Below are 6496 nucleotides of genomic sequence, written 5' to 3'. Positions count from 1 at the left end.
CAGCGGACTCAGAACTGGGCACGCTAGCGCATGCTGCAGCCATCCCTACATCTGTAGTGCCGAGCTAGGGGAACTGCTGCAATTTTAAGGCTAGCCTGGGCTACCTCGGAGTTCTAGGCCAGTCTGGGCTGCAGTGTGAATCTGTGTCTTAACAAACGAATAGAAGAAACTGACTTAGCCACGCGGTCTGTGTCGAAGCCCACAGGGAAGACGGAGTAGTTCCCACAAGGTTCACGAGGAAGACGAGATCTGAAGAGGGTGGGCGTGAGTCAGAACAGAGGCTGCAACGGAAGGGGGACATGCGTGCGCCCGTTAAGGAAACCCAGCACTTGAAGAGGAGTCCTGAGTCACAAGGCGGGGGGCTGGGAGGAGGCTTCGGTGACGGTCTCAGCATACAGAAGAGCTTTTCCCACCGCTTTGCAGACAGTGACAAACCAAAAGGCATGACTGTCATTCAGAGTACTGGAGAATTCTCACAGCAGGGGACGTTTGTGTCGGTTATTTATTTATTTTAGTAAGAACCGTGTTTTGCTGTATGGACATAAATGCACCAGGTGCTTGCAGTGCCCCCAGACACCTGAAGAGGGCGTGAGATCCTCTGGAACTGCGGTTACAGCCGGTTTCCAGCCTCTTAACTGCTGAGCAGCCTTTCAGTCACTGTGCCATTGATTTAAGCCCAGATGGATTCTAAGAGCCCCCTTACCTCCCACTTCTTTCCTTCCTTTATTTTGAAATAGGGTCTCGCACAGCCCAGGCCGGGCTCACAGTTTCTATGTAGCTGAGGAGGACCTTGAACTTGTGATCCTCCTGCCTTTCCCTCCTAAGGGTTGAGACTACAGGTGTGTACCACCATACCCGGTGTGTGCGGTGCCGGGGATGGAATCCAGGCAGGGCCTTCTTGAGCACGCTACACGAGTGCTCTACCAACTGAGCTACAGCTCAAGCCCTGACACTGAGCTCAACTTAAAAGCACTTGTGGCTTATACTAATTTCTAAAACAAGAGTCACGGTCCCTAATACATGAGGGGGAAGGGGGGCTGAGAAATCTTCAGAGAGTGAGTAACGTTCCTAGAAAAGCAGAGATCTGTAAAATTCCAAACCCACACCCAAATGTCCTTGCTTGTTAGGGAAATAGGAGGAAGGGAGTGGAAAGAAGTGTTTGGCCCAATACCCAATGCTAGCCAAATGAGAGAGACTGACAGGGACTCACACTCTCTCTCATTCACATAGAGGATCCGCAGAGCTCACGAGCGGCAGAGCTCACCTTCAGCAGCCGTTGGTGCGATGCTCACTAGCGGCAGAACTCTAGGTTTACTCCGTCAGCCCCTCCCCCCTTTTTTCTTTTTTGTGGTGGAGTTTGTCTTAGCACCCGGAGAAGCTGTGAAACCAGAACAAAGGGGAGCTTGCAGGCCAGCCCAGGAACCCGTACCCCAGGTCTCCCTGTGGGTTTACATGTGGTGGGGACACCTGTCCCCTCTACCAGGGTATCTCTCTTGCTCCCTGTGATGGTCAGCAGGAAGGATAGTGATTGTAAGCTGGGTCCTGTTGGTGGACATTTGTGCCACGTGACCGCCACACACTGACAGGCTGAGCAGAGCAGAGAAGAACCCGAGATTCCAGAGCACTGGGATTGGGCCAGAGTCACTTGGAGCTTCTTTCGGACAGATTTGTATGGAAGTGCAGACACTGACCTTGTTATTTTGACATTCTGTTTTCAGATGCTGACTGTGCTTTTGAAAGACCCTGCTCTTCTAATGCAATGAAATATTTATATATGAGTGCATCTGAGATCTTGCTTCAGTCATTCAGGAAATGTGTGGATGTTTGGGTAAATCAAGATTGGTCATGATGGGCTGGGGATGTGGCTCATGGGTGATGTGTATGCCTAGCTTGTGAAAGACCTTGGGTTTGATCCCTGGGACCACAGAAAGACCACATGCCATGATGAAGGGTATCTGCACGTAAGATACACTGGGCCTCATTACACAGGAGACATAAATGTGTGTGTGTGTGTGTGTGTTGTCCCGGCTGGTCTTATATCAACTTGACACACAAATTAGAGTTATCTGAAAGAAGTGAACCTCAATTGAGAAAAATGCTTCCATAAGATCTGGCTGTAAAGCAGTTTCTTAAATAGGGATTGATGGTGTAGGTGGGGCCGTTCATGGGCTGGTGCTCCTAGATTCTACAAGAAGGGTGAGCAAGCCAAGGGGAGCAGGCCAGTAAGCACCTGCCCTCCATTGCTTCTGCATCAGGTTCTGGCCCTGTTTAAGCTCCTGTCCTGATTTTCTTCAATAATGAAGAGCGCTGTGGAGGTGGAAACCAAATAAACCCTTTCCTCCCCAACTTGCTTTTTGGTTATGGTGTTTCATTGCAGCAACAGAAACCCCAAGTCTCTGTCTTTCTGTCTCTGTCATCCCCTAAGCCATCTCACAACCCCTGTAGACTTTAAATTTTTATATCTTTGTATTTTATATGTATGGTGCTTTGTCTTCATGTATGTATTGTCCCACATGTGTGCCTATGCCACAGAGGTCAGAAGGGGGTGTCAGACCCCTGGAGCGGGAGCTAGTTAGGAGTCAGCATGGGTCCTCTGAAAGGAAGTACGTGCTCGTAACTGCTGAGCCATCTCTCTAGTCCTAGACTTTGCAGTCATTTGGTGGGTGCTGGGAAGTGAACTCAGGTCCTCTGGAAGAGCAGCCCGTGCTCCTAACCGCGGAGCCATCTCTCCAGCCTCCAAATTCACTTTTTTAAAAAAGGGTGCAAAACAACCAAATTTTAAAAGCATACTTAGAGGGCTGGAGAGATGGCTCAGAAGTTAAGAGCACTGGCTGCTCTTCCAGAGGTCCTGAGTTCAATTCCCAGCAACCACATGATGGCTCACAACCATCTGTAATGAGATCTGGCACTGTATCCTGGAAAGTGTACATATAATAAATAAATACATTAAAAAAAAAAGCATACTTAGAGATGTAAAACCACCACCCTTAATGAGTTAATTTCATCTCCCTGAAGGGAAACTTCATCCCCAACAGCTGTCTTTCCTCACATGTCCCTCCCAGATCCTGGCAACCACAGCTCTATTGTACTGTTGACTTTAGCATACACTTGAGATTCGCTATAAAAACCAGATGAAGGCTGGGCATGGCAGCCTTCCATACTATACTATACTTCCATACTATAATCCCAGTACTTGAAAGGCTTGAGGGCAGCCCAGAGTACTAGTGAGATCCTGTCTTGTCAGTCTACAGAAAGGGAGAAGAGCTAGGTGTGGTAACATATGCCTATAATCCCAGCACTCAGGAGACACAGAGAGGCAAATCTCAAAAGACACAGACAGACAGACACACACACATGCACACACGTGCACACACATACATGTGCACACGTGTGCACACAGAGAAAAAAAATCTCTGCTAGCTAAACATCTGATGGGCCAGGACTAGTATCTAGAATATATAAAGACCTCAACAACAAACAAGGAACCAAATCATCCACATCAATGAACTGGATAGAGTTCTTAAAGGATGAAACACAGATGGCCAATAAACACAAAAAACGTCCAGTTTCACTAGCCAACCATCAGAGAAATGCAAATCAAAAGAACCCCAAATCCAATGTCACCCCAGTCAGGATGGCAGTCATCAAAACAAATGACAACAGATGTTAATAGCAGATGTGACAAAGGAACCCTTATATATCATTGAGAGAACGCCAAGTCAGCCTCGTGGAAGTCAGTATGGAGGCTTCTCAAATAACTCAACAGAGACCTTTTACATGACCCAGCCTTGATACTCTTGGGTATCTACCCAAAGTTCTCTGCGTCAACCTGTCACAGAAGTGCTTGCATGCCACTGTGTACTGTAGCACTGACCATGACAACTCCATCATGGAACCAACCTACTCGTCCAACAACAAAGGGGGATGGGAAATTCTTTCCAGTCATTACGTGGAACGAAGTTGTACCATTTGCAAGACAATGGATTCAATAGTCACACTGTGAATTGAGACAGTCTCAGAAAGAAAAATGTTTTCTCTCATTTGTGGCTCCTCGATTTTATATAGATATATAAAATCATTTACACACGCATACAAGGAAAGAAGTAAAATAGTCTATGTGGACAGAGGGAGCAAAGGAAGTGGGAGGGGATGAAAGGAAGGGCTGGGAGGTAAAGGGGGAGTATGTGCCACATCTGATACACACATGTGTGAAAACTTAGACATAGCATTAAAAGACCCTGCCTCAAAAACAAAAGGAAGGACAAACTTGCTGGAGGTCATAGTAAAGTAACTATGATAGGATTTGAAGTTGAGAAGGATGCCTTAGTAACTCACATTGAAAGTTGGTTCCCATCATCTTAGCAAGCTCCTGGCAACTCTCCTTTCCCACACTGAAGGATGTCTCAAGTTCATGGAATAACTATGATGCTGTAACTGATATGTCATGTTCTCGAGAACTCAGCCTGGACCAAAATCAAAACTCATTTATACATTGGACAAATGGGATCTGGCCAAGAAATGGGTTGGGCTACCTCCTACTAGAGGCTAGGTCAGTAACTTGTAAACACATCTGACTTCTCGGTCCCGGTTTGACTCATTTATGAATGGAAGGTCTGAGATGGCACCTTAGCTACTTTGCCGCAATCTGCCTGCATCTTAAGGCCAGCGAGTCTGACGAGCAAGTATTGCAACAACAGGCTATTCTGGGGAACTGGGTGCTTTCAAAATACCTGACGGTCTGCAGTTAACACAATGAGCCAAGAACCTCTGGTGGGGAGCGGGAGGAACGGACCTTGGGCTTCTGTTGTATTTATTTTTTTGAGATAAGATCTCCTATTGCCCAGGCTGGCCTTGACATTGCTCTGCCCCAGAGGACAGTCCGGATCCTTTTGCCTCTACTTCAAGAGCTGGGATTATGAGCACGCTGCCACACCCATCTTGTAGTCACGTCCTTAATGTTCTCCCAAGAGCCAACACAGTACTATTTTCTTTCTTCAGCCCCATACTAGCTCAGGCTAGCTTGGAATTAGGCTAGCTTGGTCCAGCATGGCCTCAGAATCATGGCAATGCTCCTGCCTCAGTCTCCTGAGTGCTGTGTTACAGGCTCGTGCCATTAGAGAGTAGTACTTTGGACTCAATTTTCTTACCTGGGCTTAGTGGATTTCCTCTCTTCATTTCTCCAGGGTCTAATAAGTATCTTAGGAAAGCCTTTGTGTTAGATGCCCATCAACGGTTTCCACACCAGCTCTCAGCTGTGAAATTTTACTGGGTTTGGTGGTATTCCAACACTGTACCAGGGCTATAAAGACAGCTGAGTGGAACAGTGTACAGAGGGATCACACCTTGAAGTTTTCAGACTGTATTGCTTCAAGATCTTGAATATCTGAGCTTGTATCCACTTTCCAAGTGCTGGGGCTGCAGTGTGTGCTACGTTTAGGACCCAGGTTAGGAACTCTGCTAGTTGGGCTACAATGCTAGCCCCCAATTTGCTTTGTTTTGGCTCTTTGGATGTAGTCTACATATGCATACATTTTGTATGGATAATTCTGTGGGTCTGTTTTCACTAGTTGGCACCAGGATGGCTTGTATCCTGACTGTAAGCTCTCTTGACCCTGTTACCTAAGAGACTGAGGACTGGGGTTTAGATAATGTTCTCAGAGACTTGGGCTGTTCTGTAAGGCACTTGTGGCTGCTTCCTCATTGGAGACGGCTTTAAATTTCCCAGGTGGTTTGGGTAGTGGTAACAGGTCCACATTGGCTAGAGGAACAGTTGGTAAACAGGCTGGCTCTCAAAGCCTTCCCCACTGGCCCGTCTTGTGCATCCGTCAACTCCCCAGCTAGTGCAGACAGAGTACATGGATCTTTGGAGTTCTCTTCTCTCTCTCTCTCTCTCTCTCTCTCTCTCTCTCTCTCTCTCTCTCTCTCTCTCTCTCTCTCTACCTTGAAACTCAAATCTTACTTTCAGGGACTTAAAAAACAAAACTCTTACTCTTTCCTTTACTATTTTCTCTTCTTGGTCTTGATGCAAGTTCCCATCCCATGAAGCCAAGCTTCATTTCTGCTCAGAAACCACGACCTCACAAGGTCACCAGGCCGGCATAGCTGCTGGCTCCAACCCTGCTAACCTCTGCATGTTTTCTTGTTTCTCAGGACTTCTCTGGTGTTCTTGATAACTCTATTTAGTAAGAATAAATTCTGCTCACATTTGAACGGCAAGGGTATCAGGGTGGCTCACTTACTTTCACAAGTCGGAGCACAAATGCCTTCCCTCGCCCTGGAACCTGTTTACACCACAGCGATCTATACCTCCACGTGCTCAAGTGCTAGCTGCATGGAGCTGAACGAGGCCTCTGAGCACCCAAGGGACTCACAGCTCACAACAGTGACTACCTTCAGGGCCAGAGCTGAGACCAGGCTCCCCCATACTGCTCTTCTAAAGAAAACTGAGATACAAAGCAGAGTTTTCTTGAACTGATCTGAAGGAAGGGAACTATAC

The sequence above is a fragment of the Alexandromys fortis genome, unplaced genomic scaffold (genome assembly GCF_014885135.2).
Source record: "Alexandromys fortis isolate MF-2015 unplaced genomic scaffold, M_Fortis_MF-2015_v1.1 scaffold_81, whole genome shotgun sequence".
Taxonomy (NCBI): Eukaryota; Metazoa; Chordata; class Mammalia; order Rodentia; family Cricetidae; genus Alexandromys; species Alexandromys fortis.
Note: the sequence above shows the minus strand (reverse complement) of the source record.